We start from the raw sequence: 21643 nt of genomic DNA, 5'->3' as shown, positions 1-21643 counted from the left end.
CAAGTAGGCCTAGATCCTGTGTGCTTGTTAAAAAAGAGATTAAAGCTTTTATTCTCTCTAATTTCAGCAATGCTGACGTAACCACGGTCTGCCTCGAGCGAGGAAGTAATGAAATGTGGGTGGTCTCAGCGTACATGCCCCACGGGGACGTAGTGGGACCACCACCTGCGATACTGGGTGAAATCACCGCTGAAGCAAGGCGGAGAGGTGTTGGTGTGATCATCGGTGCCGATGCAAATGCCCACCATAGCATTTGGGGAAGCTCGGATACCAACACTAGAGGTGAGTCTTTATTTACTTTTATTGTAGATGAGGGACTTTGTATATGTAATAGGGGGAATGACCCGACTTTTATTACTGCGTTAAGGGAGGAGGTCCTGGACCTCACCCTGGTTAGTAGAGAACTGGAAGGTCGGATATCTGGATGGAGGGTTCTCAACGAGCACTCCTTCTCTGATCACCGATATATTCAGTTCTCAGTGAACGAAGAACGTCCCGGTAAAATATCTTTTAGGAACCCTAAAAGTACTAACTGGGACTTGTATTGTAGGAAGCTGGGAGAGCTACTGCCTGCGGTGCCTATCATTAGTTCGGGCCTGTCCGAATCTGAGATAGACGTTCTGGTGGAAAACTTCACCTCGGCAAGCAATAGCGCCTTTCAGCTGTCCTGCCCATTGAAAACTTACAGGGGGATGGGCAAGCCGCCCTGGTGGTCGGATTCTCTTGACGACCTAAGAGCGTCCAGTCGGCGGCTCTTCAACAGAGCCAGGAGGAGTGAATTACCCTCGGACTGGGAGCTCTATAAGGTGAGTCTGGGGATTTATAAATATGAAATAAGGATAGCCAAGCGAGATGCATGGCGAAGCTTCTGCGAAAACGTAGAAGGCTGCAATGAATCCGCGAGATTTAGAAAGATACTCTCTAGGAACCCCGCTCCTCTGGGGTATCTGAGAGATGATGGTGGGGACTGGTCGATGAGTAGCGAGGAGTCCCTAAGGCTTTTACTGGACAATCATTTTCCCGATGTCCCAGTTGCGCAGGGATCTTCGCCTGCATGGTCGGCGGTCGTTGGCCATGCAGAAGTGCCTGCCATTCCAATACGGGAAAGTCAGATAACCTGGGCTATAGGGTCGTTCAAGCCCTATAAGTCTCCGGGCCCGGATGGAATCATTCCTGCGCAGCTTCAAAGGTCTTTGGGGATTTCCTGCCGCTGGTTGGCCATCATATATACTAACTGCCTCAGGCTTAACTATATCCCGAAGTCTTGGCACACGGTTAGGGTTATTTTCATTCCGAAGGCCGGCAGAAGCTCTCATGTATCACCTAAGGATTTCAGGCCAATCAGTCTCTCGTCGTTTCTTCTTAAGACGTTTGAGCGGTTAATTGACCTGTACCTACGGGAAAGGATACCTCGGGGGTTACTGTCGGCTTCACAACATGCGTACTGCAAGGGCAGATCGACGGAAACGGCTCTCCATTCGATTGTAAAGCAAATAGAGGGGTCCATAGAACACAAAGAGTATGCTCTGGGTGCCTTTCTAGACATCGAGGGAGCTTTTAACAATGTCTTACCGGGGTCAATCGAAAGAGCTCTGGTGGGTTTAGGAGTCGAGGCGGCTCTGGTTGAATTTATTAGCAAACTTCTATGCGGCAGAATTGTCGCAGCGGAGTGGGGAGGGGCCATAATTAAGAGGAAGGTGTGCAGGGGCACGCCACAGGGGGGTGTCCTATCTCCTCTCCTCTGGGTTGTGGTAGTCAACGAGCTTCTTGTGGAGCTGGAAGCCAATGGTTGTCGGGTGGTTGCCTATGCAGATGACCTCGCTATCCTAGTCAGAGGCAAATTTCTGGGCGCCCTGCGCGATGTTCTTCAGGGCTACCTGGATACTGTGGCTAGGTGGGCTGAATCATGTGGGTTGGCGGTCAACCCGGGAAAAACGGAATTGGTCCTTTTCACAAGAAGATATAAGGTGCCCGATTTCAGAACTCCCTCGATTGGAGGGGTACCGTTGGTACTTTCTGATAGGGTTAAATATTTGGGGATTGTTTTGGACAAGAAACTGTCCTGGAGACCCAATGTGGAAGATCGGGCCAGGAAGGCCGCCATTGCCTTGTACTGCTGCAGAGGAGCTATCGGAAAGAGATGGGGACTCTCGCCAAGAATAGTACACTGGCTTTATGAGATGGTGGTCAAACCGATTCTGCTATATGGGGTGCTGGTCTGGTCGAAAGCACTGGACACGGCGAGCACCTCCAAAATGTTAGTGTCAGTGCAACGGACGGCGCTGACCGGTATCAGTGGCGCTCTCAGAACAACGCCTACCTTGGCACTGAACGTCATGCTGAACATATACCCAGTAGATATTGCGGGAAAGGCGGCCGCGGCAAGGTCGTTGGTCAGGCTTCGTGATATGGGATATAGACTTTCTGACCGCGGACACTCTAGCCTTCTTACCAGTTTCGACTTCATCCCGGACAGAACGGACTACTGTATGCCGATAACAGCTCCCTATACAACCTTCACCCCAGTTATTCCAGAGAGAGAGGATTGGGGAAGAGGAATTATCTGGGGCATGGGACCGGTTAACTTGTTCACGGATGGGTCAAAGCTGGATGGAAAGGTTGGTGGGGGGGTCTTTTGTCAAGAGCTAAATTTAAGCCGCAAGTTTAAGTTGGCTGATCACTGCAGTGTATTCCAAGCGGAAATTGCTGCGATTAAGGATGCGGTGGATGGAATGCTATCCAGTGCTACCACGGTTAGGGAATTTAACATCTACTCTGATAGCCAATCGGCTATCAAGGCCTTGAGCTCAACTACAGTGCGATCGAGGGTGGTCTGGGAGTGCCTGACCTCGCTTGCGATTGCATCGAATTATTTTACAATTAAGATTATCTGGGTCCCGGGCCATAGTGATATCCCGGGTAACTGTCAAGCGGATCTCTTAGCCCGCATGAACCGGATGAAGATGGCTGTAGGGACTTCGGGATCCCGCTGGCAACCTGTGGATTCCTCCTCCATAGCTGGGCCTCGAATCAGCTCAGCAAACGTTGGGCGGATACCACGTCTTGCAGGGTAGCAAGATCTTTCTGGCCGAAAGTGGATGGCAGGAGGTCTGCTGAAATAATTGGGTTCACTAAGGCTCACCTATCAATGGTCATTGGGGTTTTGACAGGGCACTGTCCCATGGGTATCCATGCGGTACGTCTCAATATACTGGAAACTCCATCCTGCTGCAGCTGTATGGAGGATGATGAGGTGGAATCACCAAATCACTTTATGCTTGATTGTCCAGCTTTTGCCAGAATTAGGCGAAAGTACTTCGGTCGCGACTCACTTGGATCTCCCGAGGATATATCCAAAGTTGAGATCGGTATCATTCGGAGCTTTATCGTTGCTACCCAACGATTCTCTAAGTAGCTGGATCTAGGTCACCGTTATTTTTGGTGTATGTGGTATCACAACGGACCTTCGTGTTGTCCAAGTGAGCTATCCTTATCAGGGCAGCTACCACCTAACCTATCCTATCCTAATATAATTTATAATTTTATATAATTTTTCTTTTAGTGCTTTGTTTTAAACAACTTCGTGAATTGGGTGATGCAAAATCCGTCTTAAGCTGGCATTGAAACCGCCTGTTTTTATAGTCAGTTGAGCAGAGCTCACAGAGTATATTAACTTTGATTGGATAACGGTTGGTTGTACAGGTATAAAGGAATCGAGATAGATATAGACTTCCATATATCAAAATCATCAGTATCGAAAAAAAATTTGATTGAGCCATGTCCGTCCGTCCGTCCGTCCGTCTGCCCGTTAACACGATAACTTGAGTAAATTTCGAGGTATCTTGATGAAATTTGGTATGTAGATTCCTGGGCACTCATCTCAGATCGCTATTTAAAATCAACGATATCGGACTATAAGCACGCCCACTTTTTCGATATCGAAAATTTCGAAAAACCGAAAAAATGCGATAATTCATTGCCAAAGGCGGTTAAAGCGATGAAACTTGGTAGATGGGTTGACGTTATGACGGAGAATACAAAATTAGTAAGATTTTGGACAATGGGCGTGGCACCGCCCACTTTTACAAGAAGGTAATTTAAAAGTTTTGCAAGCTGTAATTTGGCAGTCGTTGAAGATATCATGATGAAATTTGGCAGGAACGTTACTACTATTACTATATATGTGCTAAATAAAAATTAGCAAAATTGGATGAAGAACACGCCCACTTTATAAAAAAAATTTTTTTTTAATTCAAATTTTAACAAAAAATTTAATTATTTTTGTTGTTTACGGCCTTTGAATTATAACTTTTTAAATATAAACGAGTTCTAGGCCAAATATTTGTATATTCTTAATAAAACACAATACGTGAATTTTTGATATACAATTATATTATTTAATTTGTCGATATTTCGACTTCAGTCTGAAGTCATTATCAGGACTAGGTACGAAAAGAACAAACATACATATTAAAATCATAAAAATACACATTTGCACAAGTACAGAACTTACATTTTTGAATGCAATATGTCGACTAGTGTAACAAAAATATAAGTTTACGAACAGTGCAAAGCAAATAACAATAAAATGTAAATAACACACAGCCGTTATCATAAACAAAAAATGAACATAAGCAGAAAGTTATCTAAATGAGTAGTGAGCGCCGCTCAAGTGATATCAGCTGCAGCCTGCAGGTGAACTCTTTGGTAAACAGTGGGAGATGCTCTTATCTATTATTGTTGTTGTTGTTGATCAGCTGCCTAAAGGCAGAGGCAATACCAATTGTATCAGATTTGAAGTTCATGCGTTTGTCGCTGGGTGTATTTATTATGTGCAGCATCTCTAATATGTAGCGTTTGTTGTAATTCCTCTCTTGCTGTAGAATTTCTACATTTTCTAAATTGGGAGAGTGTCCAGTTTCTCTGCAATGCTGTGTTAGCGCCGTTTTGCCATCATTAGGGTTGTTGCGATTTTTAATATTCGTTTTATGCCCGGAAATCCTCGTTTTTAGTTTCGATTTAGTAGTCCCCACATATACTTTGTCGCATACGTGGGACCCGTCACCATTACATAGAATTTTATATATCAAGTCCGATTTCTCATATTTATCTATTCTACTCTTGGTATTACTGAAAATTTGTCGCAACGTATTAGTGTAGGTAAAGGCTAAATTATATTTCTCTTTGTCATAAATATTTGAACATTTTATTCTGTTAGACGGGCCTGACACATATGTAGTCGATTTATATATTTTATTATTTTCGGCATTTTTCCTCGCAGTGGGTTTCTTATAATAATCTCTTATAAAGTTTTTTATTATGCGTGAAGGAAATTCATTATTTTCTAGAACATTTATTATTATTTTAATGTTTTCTTTATGATAAACTTCATCGCTGATCGAGAGAACTCTGTTGATAAAATTTCTGGCCGTATTGACTATTGTAGATTTGTCATGTTTAGAATTAAAGTTAATTAATCTACCTGACGCGGTAGGTTTTTTATACCAATCAAAAACATAATTGGTTATTCTTTTTTATAATAAGAGTATCGAGAAACGGTAGTTTTCCGTCCTTCTCCACCTAAATTGTAAATTTAATACTCCTGTTGCATCCATTTAAAATATTTAGCAATTCTTCCACCGTATCAGTTTTCACAATTGCGAAAAGGTCATCGACGTATTTGGTAAGCAAACGTGGCTTATAAGGGGAGTCATCTTCAAATTTCTCCAGTAATTCTTCCATTACAATGTCTGCTATGACGGGGGATGCTGGGGAATCCATGGGCATACCGCAGCGTTGCTCATAAATTTTATTGTTTAATTTAAAATATCTATTATCTCTAATGCAGAAACGAACAACTTCTAGAAAAAGTTCTTTTGTGAGTGTGGTGTGGCTCTTTATCTGGTTCCACTTAGATGCTATAATTTCTAAGGCATGATCTACGGGAATGCTGGGAAAAAGTGAGATGACATCAAATGACACGAGACTCTCGTCATCATATATGTATGTATCTTTTATTTTGTTTTTAGATTCAATTGAGTCTTTTACGTTATATTTGGACGATTTGGTTATGTTCGTGAGAATATTAACCACATACTTGCATAAATTGTACGAAGGGGAGTTGACAGACGAACAAATAGGTCTCAATGGGATATCTGCTTTATGAATTTTGGGCAGGCCATATAATCTAGGTGCATTGGACGTTTTGCTTATTAGTTTGTATTTCTCTTTTAAATCTATAACTTTGTTTTTAAACAATTTTTCTACAATCTCGTTATTTTTTTCTTGTAATTTATTAGTGGGATCTCGTTTCAATACCCGGTATGCCGAAATGTCATTTACCAAAAGTTGTAACTTCTTTTCATAGTCCGACTTATCCATTAACACGGTAACATTACCCTTATCTGCATTCAGAACCAATAAGTCTTTGTTGTATTTTAGAAAAGTTTTGGCCGAGTGTAGGGTATCTAATACAAATTTGTCGCGCGCGCTATTTTGGGTTTTCTTAAGATGATCCCGTATTAGTGTTGTTAAATTATTCCTCTCAATCTCTTGCTGCTCTTTATCTTTGATAGTTTCTTCTCTTTATGTCCAAAATACTCTTTGCCAACAACAAATAGTGGGTTCCCTTTATTCAAGGTGATAGCAGACGGAGAAGACTGCATTCAAACTATCAAAGATAAAGAGCAGCAAGAGATTGAGAGGAATAATTTAACAACACTAATACGGGATCATCTTAAGAAAACCAAAAATAGCGCGCGCGACAAATTTGTATTAGATACCCTACACTCGGCCAAAACTTTTCTAAAAAACAACAAAGACTTATTGGTTCTGAATGCAGATAAGGGTAATGTTACCGTGTTAATGGATAAGTCGGACTATGAAAAGAAGTTACAACTTTTGGTAAATGACATTTCGGCATACCGGGTATTGAAACGAGATCCCACTAATAAATTACAAGAAAAAAATAACGAGATTGTAGAAAAATTGTTTAAAAACAAAGTTATAGATTTAAAAGAGAAATACAAACTAATAAGCAAAACGTCCAATGCACCTAGATTATATGGCCTGCCCAAAATTCATAAAGCAGATATCCCATTGAGACCTATTTGTTCGTCTGTCAACTCCCCTTCGTACAATTTATGCAAGTATGTGGTTAATATTCTCACGAACATAACCAAATCGTCCAAATATAACGTAAATGACTCAATTGAATTTAAAAACAAAATAAAAGATACATACATATATTATGATGAGAGTCTCGTGTCATTTGATGTCATCTCACTTTTTCCCAGCATTCCCGTAGATCATGCCTTAGAAATTATAGCATCTAAGTGGAACCAGATAAAGAGCCACACCACACTCACAAAAGAACTTTTTCTAGAAGTTGTTCGTTTCTGCATTAGAGATAATAGATATTTTAAATTAAACAATAAAATTTATGAGCAACGCTGCGGTATGCCCATGGGTTCCCCAGCATCCCCCGTCATAGCAGACATTGTAATGGAAGAATTACTGGAGAAATTTGAAGATGACTCCCCTTATAAGCCAAGTTTGCTTACCAAATACGTCGATGACCTTTTCGCAATTGTGACAACTGATACGGTGGAAGAATTGCTAAATATTTTAAATGGATACAACAGGAGTATTAAATTTACAATTGAGGTGGAGAAGGACGGAAAACTACCGTTTCTCGATACTCTTATTATAAAAAAGAATAACCAATTATGTTTTGATTGGTATAAAAAACCTACCGCGTCAGGTAGATTAATTAACTTTAATTCTAAACATGACAAATCTACAATAGTCAATACGGCCAGAAATTTTATCAACAGAGTTCTCTCGATCAGCGATGAAGTTTATCATAAAGAAAACAAAAACTTTATAAGAGATTATTATAAGAAACCCACTGCGAGGAAAAATAATAAAATATATAAATCGACTACATATGTGTCAGGCCTGTCTAACAGAATAAAATATTCAAATATTTATGGCAAAGAGAAATATAATTTAGCCTTTACCTACACTAATACGTTGCGACAAATTTTCAGTAATACCAAGAGTAGAATAGATAAATATGAGAAATCGGACTTGATATTAAAAATTCTATGTAATGGTGACGGGTCCCACGTATGCGACAAAGTATATGTGGGGACTACTAAATCGAAACTAAAAACGAGGATTTCCGGGCATAAAACGAATATTAAAAATCGCAACAACCCTAATGATGGCAAAACGGCGCTAACACAGCATTGCAGAGAAACTGGACACTCTCCCAATTTAGAAAATGTAGAAATTCTACAGCAAGAGAGGAATTACAACAAACGCTACATATTAGAGATGCTGCACATAATAAATACACCCAGCGACAAACGCATGAACTTCAAATCTGATACAATTGGTATTGCCTCTGCCTTTAGGCAGCTGATCAACAACAACAACAATAATAGATAAGAGCATCTCCCACTGTTTACCAAAGAGTTCACCTGCAGGCTGCAGCTGATATCACTTGAGCGGCGCTCACTACTCATTTAGATAACTTTCTGCTTATGTTCATTTTTTGTTTATGATAACGGCTGTGTGTTATTTACATTTTATTGTTATTTGCTTTGCACTGTTCGTAAACTTATATTTTTGTTACACTAGTCGACATATTGCATTCAAAAATGTAAGTTCTGTACTTGTGCAAATGTGTATTTTTATGATTTTAATATGTATGTTTGTTCTTTTCGTACCTAGTCCTGATGATGACTTCAGACTGAAGTCGAAATATCGACAAATTAAATAATATAATTGTATGTCAAAAATTCACGTATTGTGTTTTATTAAGGATATACAAATATTTGGCCTAGAGCTCGTTTATATTTAAAAAGTCAAAAAATTTAATATCTTTACTGTATATAAGTAAATTAAGTCAAAATTCAACTCAAGTAATGATATGATGCAACAAAATACAAAAATAAAAGAAAATTTCAAAATGGGCGTGGCTCCGCCCATTTTCATTTAGTTTGTCTATAATACTTTTAATGCCATAAGTCGAACAAAAATTCACCAATCCTTCTCAAATTTCGTAGGGGCATAGACTCTATGACGGTAACTGTTCTCTGTGAAAATGGGCGAAATCGGTGGAAGCCACGCCCAGTTTTTATACACAGTCCACCGTCTGTCCTTCCGCTCGGCCGTTAACACAATAACTTCAGCAAAAACCGATATATCTTTACTAAACTTAGCCCACGTACTTATCTGAACTCACTTTATCTTGGTATAAAAAATGGCCGAAATCCAACCATAACCACGCCCACTTTATCGATATCGAAAATTACGAAAAATGAAAAAAATGCCATAATTCTATACCAAATACGAAAAAAGGGATGAAACATGGTAACTGGATTGGTTTATTTACGCAAAATATAACTTTGAAAATAACTTTGTAAAATGGGTGTGAAGAAGAAAATGAAAAAGTTCTACAAGGCGAAATCAACAGCCCTTGGAATCTTGGCAGGAATACTGTTAGTGGTATTGCATATATAAATAAATTAGCAGTACCCGACAGATGATTTTCTGGATCACCTGGTCCACATTTTGGTCGATATCGCGAGAACGCCTTCACATATACATCTAAGGGTCACTCGCTTTTAAACCCTCATTAATACCTTTAATTTGATATCCATATCGTACAAACACATTCTAGAGTCACCCCTGGCTCACCCTAATGGCGATATCTCGAAAAGGCGTCCACCTATAGACCTAATGCCCGCTCCCTCTTAAAATGCTCAGTAACACCTTTCGTTTGATACCCATATCGTACAAACATTCTAGAGTCACCACTGGCCCACCCTAATGGCGATATCTCGAAAAGGCGTCCACCTTTAGACCTAATGTCCACTCCCTCTTAAAATGCTCAGTAACACCTTTCGTTTGATACACATATCGTACAAACATTCTAGAGTCACCCCTGGCCCACCCTAATGGCGATATCTCGAAAAGGCGTCCACCTATAGACCTAATGCCCACTCCCTCTTAAAATGCTCAGTAACACCTTTCGTTTGATACCCATATCGTACAAACATTCTAGAGTCACCCTTGGTCCACCTTTATGGCGATATCTCGAAAAGGCGTCCACCTATAGAACTAAAGATTACTCCGTTTTAAAATACTCATTACCACCTTTCATTTGATACCCATATCGTACAAACACATTCTAGAGTCACCCTGGCCCACCCTAATGGCGATATCTCGAAAGGCGTCCACCTATAGACCTAATGCCCACTCCCTCTTAAAATGCTCAGTAACACCTTTCGTTTGATACCCATATCGTACAAACATTCTAGAGTCACCCTTGGTCCACCTTTATGGCGATATCTCGAAAAGGTGTCCACCTATAGAACTAAGGATTACTCCCTTTTAAACTACTCATTACCGCCTTTCATTTGATACCCATATCGTACAAACACATTCTAGAGTCACCCCTGGCCCACCCTAATGGCGATATCTCGAAAAGGCGTCCACCTATAGACCTAATGCCCACTCCCTCTTAAAATGCTCAGTAACACCTTTCGTTTGATACCCATATCGTACAAACATCCTAGAGTCACCCCTGGCCCACCCTAATGGCGATATCTCTAAAAGGCGTCCACCTATAGACTTAATGCCCAATCCCTCTTAAAATGCTCAGTAACACCTTTCGCTTTATACCCATATCGTACAAACACATTCTAGAGTCACCCCTGGCCCACCCTAATGGCGATATCTCGAAAAGGCGTCAACCTATAGACCTCATGCCCACTCCCTCTTAAAATGCTCAGTAACACCTTTCGTTTGATACCCATATCGTGCAAACATTCTAGAGTCACCCTTGGTCCACCTTTATGGCGATATATCGAAAAGGCGTCCACCTATAGAACTAAGGATTACTCCCTTTTAAAATACTCATTACCATCTTTCATTTGATACCCATATCATACAAACACATTCTAGAGTCACCCCTGGCCCACCCTAATGTCGACATTTAGAAAAGGCGTCCACCTATAGACCTAATGTCCACTCCCTCTTAAAATGCTCAGTAACACTTTTCGTTTGATACCCATATCGTACAAACATTCTAGTCACCCCTGGCCCACCCTAATGGCGATATCTCGAAAAGGCGTCCACCCATAGACCTAATGCCCACTCCCTCTTAAAATGCTCAGTATCACCTTTCATTTGATTCCCATATCGTACAAACACATTCTAGAGACACCCCTGGTCCACCTTTATGGCGATATCTCGAGACGGCGTCCACCTATGGAACTAAGGATCACTCCTTTTCAAAATACTCATTAACAGCTTTCATTTGATACCCATATCGTACAAACATATTCTAGAGTCACCCCTGGTCCACCTTTATGGCGATTTCTCGAAAAGGCGTTCACCTATAGAACTAAAGCGATTTTAAAATACTCATTACCACCTTTCATTTGATACCCATATCGTACAAACACATTCTAGAGTCACCCCTGGTCCACCTTAATGGCGATATCTCCAAAAGGCGTCCACCGATAGACCTAAGGCCCACTCCCTCTTAAAATGCTCAGTAACACCTTTCATTTGATACCCATATCGTACAAACAAATTCTAGAGTCAGCCCTGGTCCACCTTTATGGCGATATCCCTAAATGGCGTCCATCCATAGAACTATGGCCTACTCTCTCTTAAAATACTCTTTAATACCTTCCATTTGATACACATGTCATACAACCACATTCCAGGGTTACCCTAGGTTCATTTTCCTACATGGTGATTTTCCTTATTTTGTCTCCATAGCTCTCAACTGAGTATCGTTACACCCGAACTTAGCCTTCCTTACTTGTTTATACTCAGTTGAGCAGAGCTCACAGAGTATATTAAGTTTGATTGGATAACGGTTGGTTGTACAGGTATAAAGGAATCGAGATAGATATAGACTTCCATATATCAAAATGATCTGGATTGAAAAAAATTTAATTGTGCCATGTCCGTCCGTCCGTCCGTCCGTTAACACGATAACTTGAGTAAGTTTTGAGGTATCTTGGTGAAATTTGGTATGTAGGTTCCTGAGCACTCATCTCGGATCGCTATTTAAAATGAACGATATCGGACTATAACCACGCCCACTTTTTCGATATCGAAAATTTCGAAAAACCGAAAAAGTGCGATAATTCATTACCAAAGACAGATAAAGCAATGAAACTTGGTAGGTGAGTTCAGCTTATGACGCAGGATAGAAAATTAGTAAAATTTTGGACAATGGGCGTGGCACCGCCCACTTTTAAAAGAAGGTAATTTAAATTTTGCAAGCTGTAATTTGGCAGTCGTTGAAGATATCATGATGAAATTTGGCAGGAACGTTACTCCTATTACTATGTGTACGCTTAAAGAAATTTAGCAAAATCGGAGAAGGACCACGCCCACTTTAAAAAAAAAAATTTTAAATAAAATTTTAACAAAAATTTTAATATCTTTACAGTATATAAGTAAATTATGTCAAAATTCATATCCAGTAATGATATCGTGCAACAAAATACAAAAATAAAAGAAAATTTCAAAATGTGCGTGGCTCCGCCTTTTTTCATTTAATTTGTCTAGGATACTTTTAATGCCATAAGTCGAACAAAAATTTACCAATCCTTGTGAAATTTTGTAGAGGCTTAGATTCTAGGACGTTAACTGTTTTCTGTGAGCATGGGCGAAATCGGTTGAAGCCACGCCCAGTTTTTATACACAGTCGTCCATCTGTCCTTCCGCATGGCCGTTAACACGATAACTTGAGCAAAAATCGACATATCTTTACTGAACTTAGTTCACGTACTTATCTGAACTCACTTTATCTTGGTAAAAAAAATGAACGAAATACGACTATGACCACGTCCTCTTTTTCGATATCGAAAATTACGAAAAATGAAAAAAATGCCATAATTCTATAACAAATACGAAAAAAGGGATTAAACATGGTAAGGTAATTGGATTGGTTTATTGACGCGAAATATAACTTTAGAAAAAACTTTGTAAAATGGGTATGACACCTACCATATGTAACGAATGAGTCTACATGAGTTGTCCTAAGGGGATGATTCACAGCAGGGTAAGGCATCACCCTGTGCTTGTACAAATATTTGACGATAACGAATCACCTGGTGGTGAGGCATGATAACATAATGAAGAGGCAAGATGACTGAACGAAGATAACCGAAGTTAGGAGTTTAATTGCAACCGCCGTCGTGTCAACTACGCAAATCCACTGAATTAAATCAAATACTATTTTCTGTAACTTAATACTTTTTATATTCCATATTACAAACTCCAATTAATTATATTTAAACAATGAAAGAGAACTAAATGTCTTTTAAATTAAACGTGTGAATTATTTAATCCGGCCAAACCGACAACGCCTACAAACGCAAATATTGGACATTTAACCTCCTCTTTCACATATTAAGTAGAAGAAAATGAAAAAGTTCTGCAGGGCGAAATAAAAGACCCTTGAAATCTTGGCAGGTATTACATATATAAATAAATTAGCGGTATCCAACAGATGATGTTCTGGATCACCCTGGTCCATATTTTGGTCGATATCTAGAAAATGACTTCACATATACAATTACCACCACTCCCTTTTAAAACTCTCATCAATACCTTTAATTTGAAACCCATATCGTACAAACACATTCTAGAGTCACCCCTGGTCCACCTTTATGGCGATATCTTGAAAAGGCGTCCACCTATAGAACCAAGCCCCGAGCCCTTTTAAAATACTCATTAGCACCTTTCATTCGATACCCATATCGTACAAACATATTCTAGAGTCACCCATGGTCCACCTTTATGGTGATATCTCGAAAAGGCGAACACCTATGGAACGAAGGCCAACTCCCTTTTAAAAATACTCATTAACACCTTTCATTTGATACCCGTATCGTACAAACAAAGTCTAGAGTCACCCCTGGTCCACTTTTATTGCGATACCTCGAAAAGGCGTCCACCTACAGAACTAAGGCCCACTCCCTTTTAAAATACTCATTAACACCTTTCGTTTGATACCCATATTGTACAAACAAAATCTAGGGTCACCCCTGGTCCACCTTTATGGCGTTATATCGAAACGGCGTCCACCTATGGAACTAAGGATTACTCCCTTTCAAAATACTCATTAACACCTTTCTTTTGATACCCATATTATACAAACAAATTCTAGGGTCACCCCTGGTCCACCTTTATGGCGATATCTCGAAACGGCGTCCACCTATGGAACTAAGGAATACTCCCTTTTAAAATACTCATTAACACCTTTCATTTGATACCCATATCGTACAAACGCATTCTAGAGTCACCCCTGGTCCACCTTTATGGCGATATCTCGAAAAGGCGACCACCTATACAACTACCACCACTCCCTTTTAAAACCCTCATTAATACCTTTAATTTGATACCCATATCGTACAAACAAATTCTAGGGTCACACCTGGTCCACCTTTATGGCGATATCTCGAAACGGCATCCACCTATGGAACTAAGGATTACTCCCTTTTAAAATACTCATTAACACCTTTCTTTTGATACCCATATTGTACAAACAAATTCTAGGGTCACCCCTGGTCCACCTTTATGGCGATATCTCGAAACGGCGTCCACATATGGAACTAAGGATTACTCCCTTTTAAAATACTCATTAGCAACTTTCATTTGATACCCATATCGTACAAACGCATTCTAGAGTCACCCCTGGTCCACCTTTATGGCGATATCTCGAAAAGGCGACCACCTATACAACTACCACCACTCCCTTTTAAAACCTTCATTAATACCTTTAATTTGATACCCATATCGTACAAACACATTCTAGAGTCACCCCTGGTCCACCTTTATGGCGATATCTCGAAAAGGCGACCACCTATATAACTACCACCACTCCCTTTTAAAACCTTCATTAATACCTTTAATTTGATACCCATATCGTAAAAACGCATTCTAGAGTCACCCCTGGTCCACCTTTATGCCGATACCTCGAAAAGGTGACCACCTATACAACTACCACCACTCCCTTTTAAAACCTTTATTAATACCTTTAATTTGATACCCATATCGTACAAACAAATTCTAGAGCCAACCCTGATCCACCTTTATGGCTATATCCCTAAATGGCGTCCACCTATAGAACTATGGCCCACTCCCTCATAAAATACTCTTTAATGCCTTTCATTTGATACACATTTCATACAAACACATTCCAGGGTTTCCCTCGGTTCATTTACCTACATGGTTATTTTCCCTTATGTTGTCACCATAGCTCTCAACTGAGTATGTAATGTTCGGTTACACCCGAACTTAACCTTCCTTACTTGTTTTAAATTACTTTTGAACGGGTAGAAATAGTTACATTTCGCAATTGGATTCTTATAACTAGAAGTGATGCGCATCCGTTGATACCCCTTTCGACCATATCCGTTCAATTTTCGACATGAACAATAAATGGCCTAGACAGTCTCAAATGAGTAGAAAATATAGTACCGCGCCGGACGCGGCCGCCGATATTTTCGACAATCGGCGGCGGCGTTTACAGGCGGCATATATCTCTACCTCCAATGGGTATTTATATCAAAAAATTTTTATCCTCTTAAAAACTCATTAGCATTACAATGCTTCTGCATTTTTTTCACTACCAATCCTAACTTATAGGGTCTACATACGATGAGTCTGAGTCCAGAGTAAGTTTCGATGTGTTTGTAAAAATATTACAGTATTATTTACGACGGCAGAAACGGTTGAGCACGTTCTGTGTTCGTGTCCTGCGCTCGCCAGGTCAAGGCTCCAGTTATTAGTAGCGACAGAGTTCCCAGATCTCGAGGCACCAATTAAGCTAGGTCCCAGAAAACTTCTAGTATTTGCCAATAGGACGAAGTTATTCTATAACATAAGTCCTGGTACCTGATTGGGGTTGTTCCGTTTTGTCGTCAAACAAATTTTGTTAACATTATGGACACATTCAGTGTAGGTGAGGTCTTTATTGACAGGCCAGTTCAACCCAACCTAAAAAGTTTAAGCCAGCCCAACTGCCCAAAAGCTCATCCTTACATGCTTTTTGCAAGTAATTAAACTTGGTCGCTGTACAAAGCACAATTGGTCTAGATAAAAGTCACGAAAATCGGTTGATAACCCCGCCCACATTATTATATATGTACATGCGTATTTGTTATTTATATATATGCAAAAACATGTGAGGGCGAGGCTGCTGACGGATGGATGAATGAGCATAACTAACTTTTAATGTTCTTTCATTAGAGACTATCGATTTTTTCGGCCAACTTAAATCGGTGGATGCTACCGAAATAATATTAAATCGAAAAAAACATAGATAGAGCCAAATTGTTTCCGAAAACAATACCAAAACTTGAAGAAAGTGGTCATAAAACGCTCCCAAAAACGTAATTTCAAAGAAGTTCCAGAGAAGAAGAGATTCCGAAAATTCTGCAAATAGTCCGTGAAAGGAAGGTCTTTCAAAATGAATTATATTTTGAGGAAATGAAAAATTGAGTATATGAAAAATTCTAAGGCGATAAAAGCGATAAATGTTTCAATGATTTTTCAGTAATGAGCATGGTTCAACTATATGGTTGGTTCATCTCTACAGCAACAACATACCTATGTTCAGATTGTCAAAATCTGTGTGTTGGTGTTAGGCGAATGGAATGGAGAAAAAAAAATAAAACTTTGCAATTCTTGTGTGTTGTGGGAAAATAATGGGCTAAATTAGGTGCATTTACTGAATAAAATAATTTTAAAAAAATTGTATGTTAAACGGTTTTATTGAAAACAATATTTACATGAAGTAATAATAATACTGAAAGCTAGAAAATAATTAGGTAGGTCCTAGGTACTAGTCGTCACACTCCTCATCAATCTAGGGCGTTGATCAGACAATTAAATAAAAGCATTGGGCGCGTGAAATTTCTAAAAATGTGCGGCGTAGCATGCATAACCTTATTAAGGTTCAGTTGGTCTTATATATGTATGACTATTAATAGAAATTTGACGCGTCCAACGCTTTTATTTAATTGTCTGATCAACGCCCTAGATTGATGAGGAGTGTGACGACTAGTACCTAGGACCTACCTAATTATTTTCTAGCTTTTAGTATTATTATTACTTCATGTAAGTATTGTTTTCAATAAAACCGTTTAACTTAAAATTTTTTTTTAAATTATTTTATTTTCAAGTTTTTAGTCTTTATTTAATTGCCTCTTATTTCTTATTCTATTTAGTTCATTTAGTGACTCACTATTACAAGGACTCTTTCCTGACAATTTGTTACAATCTAAGTCCTCAATACATAATCCTTCCAAAGATTTTACTCGAATCTGCGCCACGTATGCTTGTCCCTCCTCCAACTCCAAAATATTTTGATGTCACTTCTACCGGACTGTATGTAATATTTGTTCCAAATATGAGCCCAATCGGACATCATAGGTCGCTTTCTATTCTTGTATGTATTATGTGTTCCAAATATGAGCCAAATCGGATAACAAATACGATTTTTGTGAATATCGCGATCCTTGCGCCACCTAGCGGCGATTTTTTTCTTATGATTGCATTGTCATCGGTTTCTGAACTATATTCCAAGTTTCAAGCTTGTAGCTTATCGAGAAGTTATCTACTCTACTTAAATTTCAGTTACAAAAAAAGTGCTATGTAACCAGCCTGTCAAGTCAACCTAAATAAAACCGTTTAAAAAGAACTGAAAGTGATGCGAAACTATTTTTTTTTACAAAAAATTTACCACCACGGCAGTAAATTATTGTCAATGTGTTGGTTACATTTAACGTTTGCCATATCGAAAATCGACACTGATGATGGCACAACGCCGAAACCGGTTTGTCTCAAAACCAAATTTGACAAGGGATGACGGAAAATCGTTCCAATATACATCGTTTGCCATATCCTTTTGGCAATCCCTATACCAGGGAAATGAAAAAAATAAAATCAGCTGATGACATGAGCCAACCATATAATTGAGCCATGGTAGTGAGTACATATACAATTTTTTCAATTCACAATTGATGGGTTTTGTTGAATTCAGTGAAAAAGTTAAATATTGAATTTATCAATGAGGGGTTTTTCTGAACCCTGCTTTTAGCCACCCTAATATATTTACATACGTAAAAATATGTATATGCTCACATATGCCTGTGAAGGAGCACAGTTATGCCTATATAAGCACACACGTATGTATTTACAAGCTTGTTAAATAATTTCTTATTGCTCAAAATTAAACTTACCGCCTTTATTTGATTTATTTTATTCTTTTTTCGTTTACATTGAATTTCATTCTTAAGTTAAGTCGTTCACTTCAAATATTATATATTGATGCACACATATGCACATTTATAGCTCGTATGCCTTTCAAGGCTTATTAAATCTGCATTTTAACTCTTGGAATGCACTCAGACACTTGAAGTAGGTACATATTTTGAATGAATGAAGAAAATTCAATAATTTCTTACATATATACGTGGTATGTAGGTGCAAGTAAGAACTACTTGTATATTTAAGGATATGCACAAATACATATACGTACACACATACAACATACATATGTACATATGTTTGTAGCTTTGTAACGGTATATTTACATCAACCTTTTTTTAATATATTTTGCTTAAGGCTCGATGCTTTCAAATCCGTTTAGAATTTTTTGTTCTGACCAAAGATCCGCTCAAATTTGTCCACACGAGCCCAAACTTTAAAAGCCACTGACATCGTCGTTAATTTTCTTATCCTACATATGTATGTATATAAATTTGAATATTTCAATCAAACAATCCACCACACCTACTACACAAATGCGAGTGAGCGAGTATTCGGTGTTTAGTAGCCTGGCTGCACATTGTAAATTTTACCAAGTAGCGCAACTAACAGCTGATCGGTGAAAATTCGCACATTCACACGCACAGTTCTCGACTCAGTTTCAAAAACAAACTTTAGATTATTTAACTCAAATTTTAAAGTGAGACAATCCTTACGAATTTTGTGTATATAGAATATATAAGGCGTTTTTATTGTTACTAAAACAATAGTTTTATTTTTATTAAAGCTTTTATCATTTTTTTTTTTTAACTTTGAAAAGACTCCGAACACCATTCTTTCATTATATGACATTCGACTGCCTAGTCCACTGCCTTCCACTCTATTCGCAACAAAACCTCTATTTAAGTTGCCAAACTATATAGTAAACAATGTGGCTGCATTTGTGAAAATACCATTGATACCTTTTCCTAATTTTGGGGGTTGGGTAAGTACGCCTGCGCATTACAAATATAAACATAAACGTCAGAAATGTTTGTACGAAAGACTAAATGAAAATAACCACGTTTTATGAGAGAATTTTTCTATTTGTATATGTCACTATTTCTTATCACTGTTAATTTGTTGAAGTGTCAAGTGTTGGTATTTTCACAAATTTTCCCGCTGTTGTGCACGTCGTTGCTACTCTGCTCGTGGTGGTGTTGATATATTGAAGGTATTTTGGAAAAATCGATTTTTCATTTGTTGGGTGAGAGTTGGAGAATATTTTATTTAATTTTAAATCAACTAATTTGGAAACTTAAAACGTTTTAAAAAAAAAAATTTTTATTTTCAAAATCTGCATTTGTATGTATGTATGTAGGTAGCACTTGCTTTTGAAAATGTTGCTACTTATACTTTTCACATTATTTTTTTGGATTTCTAAAATTAATGCACTATTATTGGACTACTTAATTTAAAAAAATTTTTTTTCATTTCACGAATTTCTTAAAATTTTTATATTAATTTATTATTTCAATACCAATTCTACTACTTAGTTATTTAATCATTTATTTAATTAATTTATACCCGTTTTTCACAGAATCATCGTAGCCGCCATTCATGACTCCCATTCCGATACTATTCGTATTGTTTCTAACACAATGCGCAGCTGAAATAGCTAAAGGTGTGCATTTCGTTTGACTGCAACAACACACCCCTAAATGAAAAGCCCAAATCTCATTAAATATTAACCCGTGGCGAGAGAGCCGCATGTGTAGAAAGTCCCAATACGTTATTTAAACGCTGAAATATGTTGAAATTTGTTAATTATTTAAGCGATTTTGTTGTTATAGTTAAATGTATATTAGACTGGCTCATACAAAAAAATTAAAAGGCGTCTTCTTAATGGTTTCTTATCGGCTTGTTATAGATGGGTTGCACATGTGTCATAGATTTTATATTGAAATTTTATCGGTACCTGTTTCATGACAACCCGATGAGTCGGCGTTAGCAAATCGATAACAAGCCGATAAGAAAGTTGGTAGACTTCCGATTAGAAATTGAAAACTGTTGGATAAGAAATCGATACTTTTTTGATAACAAAATCGATAACACGCCGATGACAAATTGGCAATACTCCGGTAACAAATTTATAAATTCCCGAAAACAAATTGATATCCTTTTGACAACATATCCATAACTTTTCGATAAGTAATCAATAATATTTTGATAACAAATCGATAACTTTTCGATAACAATCCGATTAGAAATTGGTTAACACCGATAACCCGAAAACTTGATGACTTTCGAACATAAATCCAAAACTTCTGACAAATTGGTGACACGTCTATAAAGACCGATTTAAATTAATTTTAATTATTTTATTTAATGGTAATTTCCGATCAGTTTTATTAATTTATATGTAGTTTTTCAGCTTTACTGATCTATTAGGGTCAAGTGGAAATAAAATGTGATTTATTCCACCATTTAGCCCAACGTTTCGATAATTATCCTTATCTTCTTCAGGGGCGGTCTATATTTGTTTATAACAAAAGACAAAAACAACATTAGAAAAAAAAATTACACGATCTAAATGACATAGTTTCAAACAAAGTTTTGCACAATTATAAATTTGAATTTTACATGAAATATTACTTCACAAACAATTATTTATATTCACTTACATTGGTATTTAAAAAACGATTTTATTATTACTTTACAAAAAAATTAAATGCTACCATCACTATATGGTAAACTTGTCAAACTAAAACTAATTATCTGTGTCATAGGCATAATAAGTAAGTCGCGGCTATGTCTTGTGTATCTTCTTTCTTGTTCATTGCCTTTTCTCTGTTTGCATTATTCTTAGGCTCTCGAGTGTGTACTTTGTTCTTTCTCTCGTCTCTTTGTCTATTATTTTTGTTGTTGTGAAATCTACTGTGTGTTTGTTGTTTACCGCGTGCTGTGATAACGCCGTGCTGTGTTTTTATTTGTTGGTATCGGCTTGGTGCTCTGCAAGTCGTGTGTTTAGCGCCCTCTTCGTAGTGCCAATATATATTTTGTTGCAATGTTCAGTTTCATTTCCATTGTAAATTTTACCAAGTAGCGCAACTAACAGCTGATCGGTGAAAATTCGCACATTCACACACACAGTTCTCCACTCAGTTTCAAAACAAAATTTTAGATCATTTAATTCAAATTTTAAAGTGAGATAATCCTTACAAATTTATGTATACAGAATATATATGGCGTTTTTGTTGTTACTAAAACAATAGTTTTATTTATATTAAAGCTTTTATCATTTTTTTTTAACTTTGAAAAATCTCCGAACACCATTCCTTCATTATAT

At 37.9% G+C, this 21643-nt stretch overlaps 1 protein-coding gene across 6 annotated transcripts in view; it reads right to left on the bottom strand.

Annotated features, from left to right (window-relative positions):
* The window catches only part of Tusp (WD40 superfamily protein Tusp), a 132944-nt gene extending 111825 nt beyond the window's left edge, over positions 1 to 21119 (bottom strand). For 2 of the 6 annotated variants that reach the window (XM_067761329.1, XM_067761332.1), the window contains exon 1: positions 18288 to 18826. The gene's annotated coding sequence lies outside the window, so the exon portion shown is untranslated. Of the gene's footprint in view, positions 1 to 18287; positions 18827 to 19881; positions 19920 to 20978 lie in introns of those variants that run through there. The other 4 variants (XM_067761331.1, XM_067761330.1, XM_067761334.1 and 1 more) reach the window with 4 other exon arrangements.
* Between the last annotated feature and the right edge of the window lie 524 nt (positions 21120 to 21643).

This window comes from Eurosta solidaginis, chromosome 1 (assembly GCF_040869045.1).
Source record: "Eurosta solidaginis isolate ZX-2024a chromosome 1, ASM4086904v1, whole genome shotgun sequence".
Classification (NCBI taxonomy): domain Eukaryota; kingdom Metazoa; phylum Arthropoda; class Insecta; order Diptera; family Tephritidae; genus Eurosta; species Eurosta solidaginis.
Note: the sequence above shows the minus strand (reverse complement) of the source record. Positions and strands in the feature narration are given on the sequence as shown.